Raw genomic sequence first — 13,577 nt, 5'->3', positions numbered from 1 at the left:
CCCAGAACTCGACCGGGGCAAACAAGCGTACTGGGGAGTGGGAGGTCCGTGGGGAGTTACCCGGTGGAGTGGCTCCCATTGGGGTCCCCAAATCGCCCCCAGTGCTAACCGACGTGGCCTCAAACCCATAGATAGAAGGACTGCGACGGAGGTGGCTTTCCCTCCGAGGAAGGAAAGCCGCGACCGCAACGTTGCCATGGTCATGTTCTCGCAGTGAGAACATGACCCCTCCACAAACGCCGTCTCCGCATGGGCAGCGCCCAAGCACTTGAGACAGTGATCGTGGCCATCAGAAGCGGAAAGATAATGACTGCAACCAGGAATTAAACACAAACAGAAAATCATCTTTAAAAAGACGCTCTCCATAAGTGCCACTCTTTTAGAAGGAAAATATGCTCTTTTAATGGAAGAATATACTCTTTTAGGCTGCTGAAGTGCCCAGGGGCGTTCTCTGCACTCCACCGTTGCACGAGGTGGAGAAACCACTGTAATGCGCCGTAAATTCAACAGCTTTTCGAGGTGAATGGATCGGCAGAGTAATTCAGCTCGCTGAACACAACCGCTCGGCTCCGAAGTGAAAATCTGAATGAGTGGTTACGAGCCAGCTCCTTTTATACCCATATGTCCAGGGGAGTGGCATGCAAATTCCACTCACCAATTCCCATTGGTCTTTTCTCAAAGATCAGAGGTGTTTGGGGCTCCCAAGGGTGACCCCTAGTGTCACTACATCAACACAAAGTCGAGTGAGTGACAGATAGGGAACTGAAAATTGTGCTTAATTTTCTGGAAAAGGCTGTATGTGTCTAAGTGATTATTAAAGACAACGGGTGACATAATAAACACTATGAAATTCAGAAGTTTATTTACATTACATATTCCAGTTAAACTTTTTACTAAAATTGTTATGTTGACAATATAATATAAAAAAAATAAGTGAAATTTTCACTCAGACTTTTGGGCCCCACTGTATACTGAATAAATTATATCATGCACTCACACCTATACAATTTAAAAGGTTGTGTGTGTGTTTGAATGAGGGTGGGTGATTTGTGGAAGATGAATGTTTGCTATTCAAGGCCAAATATAGATCCACTGAATGGTCCAATGTATGGTGTCAAACATGTATGATGACCTCATAATCTGTCTGAACAATTTCCATTGCATCTTCACATTGCATCTGAAAGCAGTCTGATCAGATCAAGCCCTGTTATTGCTATATTTCAGAATCCATCATTCCTCCGATGGGACAGAAACACAAGGGCAGATTGACTCGCTGGAGGGCACCTTTCCTCATACATCAAGCAAAACAATACACACCTGCTCCATCACCATGGCAACACCTCACTGAGAATGCCATTTTGGTGCACCTGTCTAACTTTACAACATCAGAGAATCATTGCACTCTGCTCAACTGAAACTGTATGTATGTAGCATAAAATTGTAGTTATTAACACTAACTGTATGGATTTATTTTCAGAGTAAGACTCAGAGATCCCTTTGGTTCCCCCTGATCTTTGTGGTTCACTTGATTTCTAGAGACACTGCACCAGAATATTTGTTATGGAATATATGTTTATTTCAAAGTTGACATGTTTGCTTCTTGTATCTTATTCTTTTTTCACTCTGAAGTGGAAACTCTTTTCTCGCAGCATAAGGTGATGCAATCTCCTCACAAAGGTTTCATCTTTTCATCACATTCAGGAATAATTCCCTCCCCTCCAGTTTCTTTATGATGAGAGTTGGGTAGATTGTCTCCTCTCTTCTGTTTTTTACAATGATAACAATGTTTTAGCTGCTGTTTTCAATTCAGAAAATCATGAATTTAATCTGACAACTTTCTAAAGTTAGAATAAAAACTCTTGCACACATTATCAGTGTAGATTGCCGCACAAATGTCACAATCAATCATATTTCAGAAGGGCTTCATGCCAAAATTTAGCTAATGCCAGTTTCTGATGGAAGAAAGTTTTGCATTGTTTCTAGGTAGTCCAAAATGGTCATTATTTGTCATTAAAGGGATAGTTCACCCATAAATTCTGTCACAGCTTTAGTCACATTCACTTTCATTACATCTTTTTCCATACAAGGAAAGTGAATGATGACTGAGGCTGCCAGTCCTCAACATTCTGACTAGCATCTTCTTTTTTGGATTCCATGAAAGACAGAGAGTAATACATGTTTGCAACAACACGAGGGGGAGTAAATGATGACAGGATTTACATTTTTAAGTGAATTTACCCCTAGTGGTCCAATCTGGTCTATGGTTGATCAGCTGGACTACCAGCTGGTATGGCTGTCATGGTAGACCATATTGATCAAGCTGGTTAGAGCTGGAAGAGCACTTTGGACTAGCAACAAACCAGCTGCCATGTTCCAGATTGTCCACCTTAAACTGGTATGACTTGTTTTTTTCCAGAACGCCTAATCCAGAATAGGACAGGTGCTGGTTTCACTCAGTTACACTCCTTATAAATGTTTTTCTTCCATGTTTCACCAAGGTCACACAGCAGGCATTGAGTAAAAGTGTGTCTCACCATTTTAGTCATAGACTAATGACATGTAAATCTGAAACAGGTCGTAAGTTTAACAAAACAATGCCAAGGCTTTGTCATCAGTACAGTGGCTGGAAACTGAAGGGATCCTCACACACTTGCACACAAAGGCTATAGACAGATTTGGTCCTTTCAACAGGCTGTTCACAGGCTCCAATAAGCTTAAATGCTCCATACCTCAGCTCAGGACAGCAACAAAGAGGGAGACAGCCAGCAAAGATAGGTATTCATAAATCACGCATGCACGCGCGCACGCATGCAGGCACAATAACAGCCACTAACACCAACAGATACTCATACACATACCCACATGACTCCAGATCATGTTTATATACGTCTACACTATAAATCGTATATCAAATAAAAAAACACACCTGTTGAAGACTCATGGAATGATTTGACAGACACAAGGACTCTGCAGAAGTACAAAATTTTAAATCTGACATCTTTCCTTATTGGTACTCTTCTGTGACAATTGATTTTTCGAGCTAATCACATGATCTGGAAATGTCATGTGACGAATTACTCTGGAGGCGAAAGAAATAGACATCCTGGCAACACTCTGCAGCAACCCTCAACTTCCATGACACACTGCAAATGATGCAACTGAGTAGGTGTCACTCACTAACTACATATGTATTTGGATATATCTAAATATTTTGCAAGATACTTTAAATACTTTGATTTTATACTTAAAATCAACAACTTTAAATTAAAGACGATAAGTAGACAGTCTTGTACCTTTGTCTTTTTGTGTAACTGTAGCGGGAGCCAGCTGGTACGTGATAGCTGTGCGGTATGTGTAAACCTCACTCCCCTGGCCTCAAGAAGTGCACCAGTGACTGACGCTAGGGGCTGTAGCCTTTAGCCTCCACATTAGCGTGCCTGCCTCCCATGCTGGTGGACACTGGTACAGACCCCACTCTGAGCGGGTCGAGCAGGACCGGTTGCATGACCTTTGTCTTTCAAATACTTTTTTGCTTCATAACAATGTTTGTAATGTTATGATTCAATGCGGAGCTGTTTGGTTTGGTTTCATTTTATGAAATCCCTCTAAAAAAATTTATTAAAAAAAGATTGATAAAGTACTTCCCAAACCAAGATGGCTGAAAAAGTGGATGGGCCCTGTTGCTCCTTATTAGGGGAGGGAATATTCTCATTATAGACAACATTCTATTGAAAAAAAAGTATACACCAATAAGCAGGAGATTTTGTCATCAATATTTTTGGTTTATTTTTCCAGAAAAGACTTACATTTTACTTACAAGCTTACCTTATTTTGTCAACTTTTAAGACTACACTATATTGATAGAGCCTCAAAGCTAACAGACATGGACTGAAAACCACAAAACTCCTATTTTTTCATGGCATCTTTAAGTGGCCATGTAAGGAAACTACTACATGATGAAATGCACATCCTGCCATCTGAATAACAACTCCCTGGCAACACTATCAGGCTTACAAATCGACAATCACAAGGGCATTGATTTCAGACTTCAGGTAAAATGACACGCATGCAGGTGTGAGCGTATGATAGGATCATGTGTTGCGAGTGACACTTTATCTGTTTTAAATATCTGTCTCACAGCTGCTGAAACTAACTACAATGAAACTACAATGCTGCGTGATTTATGAATGACTGCATGCAGGTTTGCCCCTGTGAGAATCCGATGCAGCACTGCTCGTCACCTCAGAACGGCTGAACGGATGGATATTTAACATTGGATGAAAACCGAATATGACGGTGAATGATCACAGAGTGCATGCAGTGTGTGTCCCCAGGCTAGCGTAATACATTTAAAGTATCAAAGCCAATACAGATGGAGATTCATCATGCGTTCTCTGACCAGCTTTTATTACATTCTGGGTGTGGCCTCTGAGGAGGAGGTGGGCAAGAGCTCATTTGAATATCGCCTGAGTAACTGAATGTGATTATGCTACTGTATATGGAGAAGGAAGCAGTGCACAAGTTTTTGTTTTGATTGTCTAACTGTATTGTAAAAATTACAATTGTGACCTTTCTAGGATATCAAATTCCTGCCTTCCTGTACCTGGAGAGCACAACCTGCTGAGGAATAATCATTAAATAAAAAATGTCATGCAAAAGTGAAATTCTGTGAGAAATTAGTGGCAAAGTTTTAGTGGTGGTTCTGTCACACTTGTATTACTACAGCTTGTCTCATTTATGGAATTGGAGTTCCATCCAAAAACCATGAATTGTGTTTAATCATCTTTCACACATCGTATCTCTCTCTCCCTCTCTCTTTCCTTGCTTTGCTTCAATGTAAAATTGATTGTGAACAGTAGAGCTTGTTTTGAGCAGCTGTGCTGAGCCTTGGCTGCATCTCAGCTGAGGTTCTCCTAATTACCTCCCAAAGGAATTAACCCACTGACAGAGAGAGAGAGAGAAAGAGAAAAAGAGAGAGAGAGAGAGAAAGTGAGAGAAAGGAGTGGTGGTGGACAGAAAAATAGAGAGGTCCTTTTGATATGCTCTTTCTATCTCTCACCTGATCTAGATAACATAAAGTGCTCCTGAAAAATGCATGGACACAATGCTTTTACAGAGAGTGGTGACCTAATGCATGAGAACATGAACCTAAAATCAGCCTTTCGACAAGACCAGAGCATTACTGATAAGTTTGAGAAGACAGACACTAAAACTGCATTAGTTATGATATTACATGTCATGTTTTAGTCTCTGCGTGTCTACATAACTTCCCTCGACCATCCCAGCTCCACCTTAATTTCTATTCATGTCTTTTATATATTAAATATCATATAGACTTAATTAATTTAGTAGTCCAGAAGGGAATTTAGAGAAGTTGTGCTCAAACCCTCCATCATGGATAACAATGCAAATACATAAACATTTATGTTTAATCATTTTGCAGATGTCTTAATCCAAAACAACTAATAGTGCTTTTAAGGTTTAGACCTTTATTTTTTCCCTTTTTTTTTTAAATACATTGCTTGGGAATTGAACCCATGACCTGTGTTTTATAAGCACAATGTTCAACCAGTTGAGCAACAGGACCACATTCACTTTTTTTTCTCACTCAAAGATTATAAGAAAATGTGAATAGTGAATTATTATTACAAATATGACTCAAGAACTTGAACCATGAAAACTAACTCAAAGATCCTAAGCCTAGCTGATACTGTAATATAAAGCAAGGTAATGCAAAGTTTAGATTGTCTGTAATGCATACATGTGTCAGACCTGCATATTAATTCATGCTCTGATTATGCCATAGTAATGACGTGCATTATGCATTATACAGTTGAAATGAGATGAGCTTTGACAGATCTGAACCTTAAAATATCTAACACAAAATACACAACAGCCACTGTTTCCATCTGCATAACCTGCTGTTCACCAGAACCTGTTCATTTGTCAACAGGATGCACAATGTTGGAAAAGGTAATGATTATGATGATAATTATAATGACATTTATAATGTCAACGATAATAATAATGACAACGACACCATGAGCAATTTTGAAAATGATGATGAACTGACATAAGAGCAGGAGAAAAAAGTAAAAGATGTCCTAATGTCAACAGGACCCATTTGTGATCGCACAGGGCCTCGCTTTCATGGTGATTACATTTACATCTCTGAACTGTTGTTCAAGCATGTGTGCGCTGTTATGGAAAATCTTTTGTCATTCATTAACATGTTTAACCATGCATGCAGGCACTCTGTATCCCTACTCTCTCAGACACACAAGGAGACTTCCACACTCTGTCACAGTGGAGTTCACCACATAGAACAGAAGCATATGCGATTCAATGCGATACCAAGGTGTTCCGACAACAAGCACAATAGCACTATCAATAACACCATAAATATGACAAATATAACTTTTTTTTATGTGATAATCCTATGTGTTGAGTGCAAATGCTTTTCCTAAAACTGAATTCCATAAACCATGCGCTACGATATTTCACCCTTTTAACGTATTTGGCTCATACACTTGTTCTCGCTCCAATAACACTATACTGCACACCTGATGTTCATAATGGAAAGACGTGTGATTTAAGTGAAAAGAAATATCTGGGCAAGGTCCAGAGGTAGCACTAGCTTTAGTGATTTCACTGATGAAAATTAATTTGTTTCATGTATTGCGATTTACCTCAGCGGCATATCATTTGTGAAAAGTGCTGGGAGCCTACATTAGTAAACGCATACTGACAGCAGAGGTTACCTTGAGTGGGCAGGCAGACCTGGTGGCTGTATGTCTTCATTTAACCAAGTATCTGCAGATATCAGGGGGAAAAAATAAACATAAAGAGGGAGAGCAAGAGATAAAAAAGTGATTCTGTGTCCGGCCCATAGGGAAAAACAAGAGTGAATGATCTTGGCCTTGGTGATTGTTGCCTTATTGTCAGAATAGAGCATGTGAGTGTCTGCATGAAGGGTGGTCCTTTGGACCCAGATGTTTCATTACCAGTGAGATTATGTTTGGGTTGACCGGTTGTGATGAATGGACCCTACAGTGCTATATACAGTATAGCAGAATATAAGCAAAGTGGGACAGTCATTCAAAGCACACTCACACAAAGAATATTTTACAGAGCTTTACTCTAATACCTGCAAGTCTAAGAAAACAATGAAAAAGTTCTGTTTGCCTCATCCATACCTGTCTCATAAGGGCCCATAGAGGAACAGTATATAAAAATACTCTTATTAATTCTGCATTATACAGTATAGTATGTATACTGTCCACAGAGTTCACATTTTCCATATGCATGGAACTCCTGTGAACTACTACATTTGCTGAAATGTACAGTAAAGCACACTGGACAGAAAACAATGCAAAGCACTCATATCAATTTCAGGTGTAATGGATCAACTGAAAGTTATTATTTTGACTCATTATTTCGGACTACCAAAAGTTAGTGTTTTTACTCAAAATTGAATTTATGGAATAGTTCACCCAATAATGAAAATGTTATCTTAATTTACTGCAGTTCCAAACCAGTACAACTTTTTTCTTATAAAGAAAAAAAAAATGGAGATGGATATCTTGGTCCGTCTTTTTAATACAATGGCAGGGGGTAGTGCCACACTTTAAAGCTTAAATAGGACCCCAAAGTATCATAAAAGTAGTCATATTCCCAGAAGTGTTCATGCTAGAACTTGCGTAAGGTCAAGTGCAGTCAACTTCTCGCGTGGACATGCATGCGACCATGAATGAGCTTTTTACTGGAATATGACTTACATTTATGGTTGTTTCTCACCAAAACTTTACAACATGATGCAAGAACCACATCGACTACTTTTTTCAAGGCTTTAAAGTAAGGCACTATTGACTGCCACTGAATTGTCGGAGATATTCATTAACTCATTTCCTTTTGTGTTCCGCATAAGAAAAGATAAAGTAATACAGCTTTTGAATGCCATGAGGGTGAGTATACACCAATCAGCCACAACATTAAAACCACCTGCCTAATATTGTGTAGGTCCCCCTCGTGCCACCAAAACAGTGCCAACCCGCATCTCAGAATAGCATTCTGAGATTATATTCTTCTCACCACATTTGTACAGAGCGGTTATCTGAGTTACCATAGACTTTGTCAGTTCGAACCAGTCTGGCCATTCTCTGTTGACCTCTCTCATCAACAAGGTGTTTCCATTCGCAGAACTGCCACTGTTTTTTTGCTTTTGGCACCATTTGAAGTAAATTCTAGAGACTGTTGTACGTGAAAATCCCAGGAGATCAGCAATTACAGAAATACTCAAACCAGCCCTTCTGGCACAAACAATCATCCATGCGATTATCTAATCGGCCAATCATGTGGCAGCAGTGCAGTGCAAAAAATCATGCAGATACAGGTCAATAGCTTCAGTTAACATTCACATCAACCATCAGAATGGGGATAAAAATGTGATCTCAGTGATTTGGACCGTGGCATGATTGTTGGTGCAAGACGGGCTGGTTTGAGTATTTCTGTAACTGCTGATCTCCTGGGATTTTCACGTGCAACAGTTCATGTTCATAAATTACAGCAAATTACAGTTTGAAACATTTATTGCACAATGCTGTTTCACTATTTAAAAAAAATATATCTTAATATAGTGTGCAGTACATTGTATAATGTGTAGTATTCTGTAGGTAGTAAACCAGCATTACATTCCGAATGTACACTATATTGCCAAAAGTATTCGCTCATCTGCCTTTAGACGCATATGAACTTAAGTGACATCCCATTCTTAATCCATACGGTTTAATATGACGTCGGCCCACCCTTTACAGCTATAACAGCTTCAACTCTTCTGGGAAGGCTTTCCACAAGGTTTAGGAGTGTGTTTATGGGAATTTTTGACCATTCTTCCAGAAGCGCATTTGTGAGGTCAGACTGATATTGGACGAGAAGGCCTGGCTCGCAGTCTTCGCTCTAATTCATCCCAAAGGTGCTCTATCGGGTTGAGGTCAGGACTCTGTGCAGGCCAGTCAAGTTCTTCCACACCAAACTCGCTCATCCATGTCTTTATGGACCTTGCTTTGTGCACTGGTGCGCAGTCATGTTGGAACAGGAAGGGGCCATTCCCCAAACTGTTCCCACAAAGTTGGGAGCATGGAATTGTCCAAAATCTCTTGGTATGCTGAAGCATTCAGAGTTCCTTTCACTGGAACTAAGGGGCCAAGCCCAGCTCCTGAAAAACAACCCCACACCATAATCCCCCCTCCACCAAACTTCACAGTTGGCACAATGCAGTCAGACAAGTACCGTTCTCCTGGCAACCGCCAAACCTAGACTCGTCCATCAGATTGCCAGATGGAGAAGCATGATTCGTCACTCCAGAGAACGCGTCTCCACTGCTCTAGGGTCCAGTGGTGGCGTGCTTTACACCACTGCATCCGACGCTTTGCATTGCACTTGGTGATGTATGGCTTGGATGCAGCTGCTCGGCCATGGAAACCCATTCCATGAAGCTCTCTACGCACTGTTCTTGAGCTAATCTGAAGGCCACATGAACTTTGGAGGTCTGTAGCGATTGACTCTGCAGAAAGTTGGCGACCTCTGTGCACTATGCGCCTCAGCATCCGCCGACCCCACTCTGTCATTTTACTTCGTGGCTGAGTTGCTGTCATTCCCAATCGCTTCCACTTTGTTATAATACCACTGACAGTTGACTGTGGAATATTTAGTAGCGAGGAAATTTCACGACTGGACTTGTTGCACAGGTGGCATCCTATCACAGTACCACGCTGGAATTCACTGAGCTCCTGAGAGCGGCCCATTCTTTCACAAATGTTTGTAGAAGCAGTCTGCATGCCTAGGTGCTTCATTTTATACACCTGTGGCCATGGAAGTGATTGGAACACATGAATTCAATTATTTGGATGGGTGAGCGAATACTTTTGGCAATATAGTGTAGCTATGGTGTTCCCAGAGGAGAAAATCAATGAAAAATACAGGTCAAAACCCTTCTCTTATAAATATGTCTTACTGTCTGGCTTGTATTTTATGGTCTTGTAACCTTAACCTGATACTATATGGCAGGTGAGGTATTTAGGTGATGTGACAGCTTCCTGTCAGCCTAGTCCACACTCAGACACACAGCCGTCACTCATGAGTCCTAATATCAGAGCACAGGAAGAGTCCAGCTGCAGATAGCTGTGTAAAGACTGGCAACATTCTCTCTCTCTCTTTCTGCTAGCCTCATCTACTCAGCTTGTATTTAATCTCTGGGAGAAAGAGAGAGTGAGTGAAAGAGTGCTTTATGGATCCTTTGAATGGCCCCGCTGTCCTGACCAAACATACCCAATGCCCCTGCTATTACTTTTATGAAGTACAGCTGTCAGGCACAGTGGTCCACACAAAATCACTTAAGCTCAGAGGCACATATACACAACAGCACATCCACACACAATAATAAGTGGCTAATGATGTCTCCTTTCTTTATCTACTTTTTGATGGCGCTTTCATTACAGAAACTGACATCTGGCAAAGTGGTAGAGCAGCAGTCCGAATGAAAGAGAAGTTTTTGTGGCCATGGCAATGGCTAGTGGCAAAAGTGAAAAGCATCAAAAGACAAAACGTCAATGAAGTTCACCAACATTCTGGCTGGTAAAGTAACACAGGGTGTATTAATGTTCGAGTATAGTACCAGGCTTTTATAATGAACAGCAAATGGGTGTTTCTTTAACTAGTAACAACTGGCACTTTTATGTCCCTGGGATTATTATTATTATTTTATTTTTTACTTTTTTTTAAACCCTTTTTGTGTTAAATAAGGTCACATAAAAAATGCCTTTATCGTTTATTTATGCTACTTTTGCTACTGTTAATGTACAGATTTTTTTTGCCTTGTCCCAGACCAAAACTTTCAATCATAAATATTAAAATCCATCAAAAATATGAATATAATAAATATATGAAAAACACACTCAGAGACACACATACGCACTCACTCACTTACTCACTCATAGACGCGCGTGCACACACACACACACATGCAAATTATTACATTTTAAAAATTATGATAGTCTAAACAAAGAGTGAAAAAAAAAAAAAAACACCGTTTCAATATTTATTGTGGGAAAATTATTTATATCAGTCACAAATGAATAATGCCCAACAGTTGTGCCATCTTTTCCATCACGCCCAACAAGTTAATAAAGTTAGTGTGCTTTAGGCAAGACAACAGTGTCAGAGAATAGCATTTGTGCAATGATATAAGAGACAAGTGATGTGTGGAGAAAATAGACAAATCTAAATAATTATGATATATAAATAGAATATGTTTTTTGTGGTCATTTGAAATCAAGATGTAGTTTGGTCAAATTCAGCAAAAATTGTGAAAATATTATTTCACTGTTTGTTTTTAGGATACATAAAATCTTACCTATGAAATTGGCCTTATCAATGCAGGAGTCTGCATTTTTATTCTAAAAATGTATAATTTACCACCACTGTCATTTCCACCACAGAATACTACAGAACGTTCACATAATTTGAGATGTGTTGGAAATTACAAAATTATGGTTTAGAAAAAGGTAACTGTGGCAGCGGGGGCGTGGTCAAGCATCTCTCCGGAGAGAGAGAAAGCGGTAAGGGCGCTTACACCTGAGCTAAATTATGTCTAACACCTGTCTCTAATTTCAGTGAGCACGGGGAGAGCGGCATAAATAGGGCCACGCAGCACTCAGACGAGAGAAAGAGACTGGACACGACAGAGCCGAGCCAGAGCAAGGATTGTTAGTAGTGAAAGTTTATTTGGGAATGCAGTGTGTGATAGGGTTTAGCTTAGTGCTTAAAGGGAAAACTGGAAAGTGGTGTGGTGAAGAGGAAAAATAAAGCCTCACCTTAAGAAGGAAAACTGCTTCTCGCCTCATCTTTTACACTGGTGCCGAAACCCGGGATTGAAGTTTGGGTCGAAGATGGATGGAGGTCATCCCGTAGAGTCCTCCCAGTTGGCGGAGGTCCTCCAAGCCCTCGCCAGCCTACATCAGAGCCACCAACAGACGCTGCTTGAGCTCCGACAAGATCAAGACCGCCGGTTGTCGAGCTCCTGCAGGCTCAAACCGAGGACCGGCAGGCGATCCGGAGCCTCCTCACTCAGGAGGCGTCCTCAGCCACGACCCCGGACACTCACAAGCCGTTACCCCCGCCAGCATTACAGAAAATGGGGGCGGCGGACGACCCTGAGGCCTTCCTGGATTTGTTTGAGTGGACCGCCGAGATCTGGGGCTGGCCGCTCGGCCAATGGGCAGCCCGACTGATCCCACTATTGTCCGGGGAAGCCCAGCTCGCGGCTCAACAACTGCCAGCGTCGAGCCTCCTGGCCTACGGAGATTTGAAAAGAGCCATCTTGCAACGGGTTGGTCGCACTCCGGAGGAAAGTCGTCAACTCTTCCGGAGCTTGAAGTTGGAGAGATGCTTGACCATGCCCCCGCTGCCACAGTAACACTTAAATATAAGGTTCTATTAGTTAATGCATTAGGTGTCAACACACAACTAACTAATATATATATATATATATATATATATATATATATATATATATATATATATATATATATATATATTACAGCATTATTTATTCTTAATGTTATTAATAAAAATACAATTGTTCATTGTTAGTTCATGTTAGTTCATAGTGCATTAACTAATGTTAACAAATACAACCTTTGATTTAAAAAAAAATTATTAGTATATGTTGAAATTAACATTAACCAAGATTAATAAATGCTGTAAAAGTATTATTCATTGTTAGTTCATGTTAACTAATGTTGTTAACTAATGTTTACAAATGGAACTTATAGTAAAGTGTTATAAAATGTCCTGGTTACTTTCGTAACCTCCATTCCCTGATGGAGGGAACAAGACGTTGTGTCGATGTAGTGACACTAGGGGTCACTCTTGGGAGCCCGAAACACCTCTGGTCTTTGAAGAAAGGCCAATGAGAATTGGCGAGTGGTATTTGCATTCCACTCCCCCGAACATACGGGTATAAAAGGAGCTGGTATGCAACCACTCATTCAGGTTTTGTGCTGAGGAGCCGAGACAAGGTCCCGGCCATTTCAGCGGGTAGTCCAGCGTTGCGGCAGGAGGGACACAACATCTCGTTCCCTCCATCAGGGAACGGAGGTTACGAAAGTAACCAGGACGTTCCCTATCTGTCACTCACTCGATGTTGTGTCGATGTAGTGACATTAGGGGTCCCTATACGAAATGCCACAACTAGCTGAACTGTGTTATGTGAACTGGTGGTGTGTGACACTGCAACCAATTGCAGTGCACCAGTGCAGAGGGGGAGAAGCCGCTGAAATACGGCATAAGATCCAGCAGAGATGAATGAACAGCCATGAGAATTCAGCTCAGTGAGCATCGACCGTTCGGCTCCGAAGAGAAAATCTGAATGAGTGGTTGCATACCAGCTCCTTTTATACCCATATGTTCAGGGGAGTGGTATGCAAATACCACTCGCCAATTCTCATTGGCCTTTTTTCAAAGACCAGAGGTGTTTCGGTCTCCCAAGAGTGACCCCTAGTGTCACCACATCGACACAA

Source organism: Myxocyprinus asiaticus, chromosome 33, assembly GCF_019703515.2.
Source record: "Myxocyprinus asiaticus isolate MX2 ecotype Aquarium Trade chromosome 33, UBuf_Myxa_2, whole genome shotgun sequence".
Classification (NCBI taxonomy): Eukaryota; Metazoa; Chordata; class Actinopteri; order Cypriniformes; family Catostomidae; genus Myxocyprinus; species Myxocyprinus asiaticus.
The sequence above is the reverse complement of the archived record's forward strand: the minus strand, read 5'-3'. Positions refer to the sequence as shown.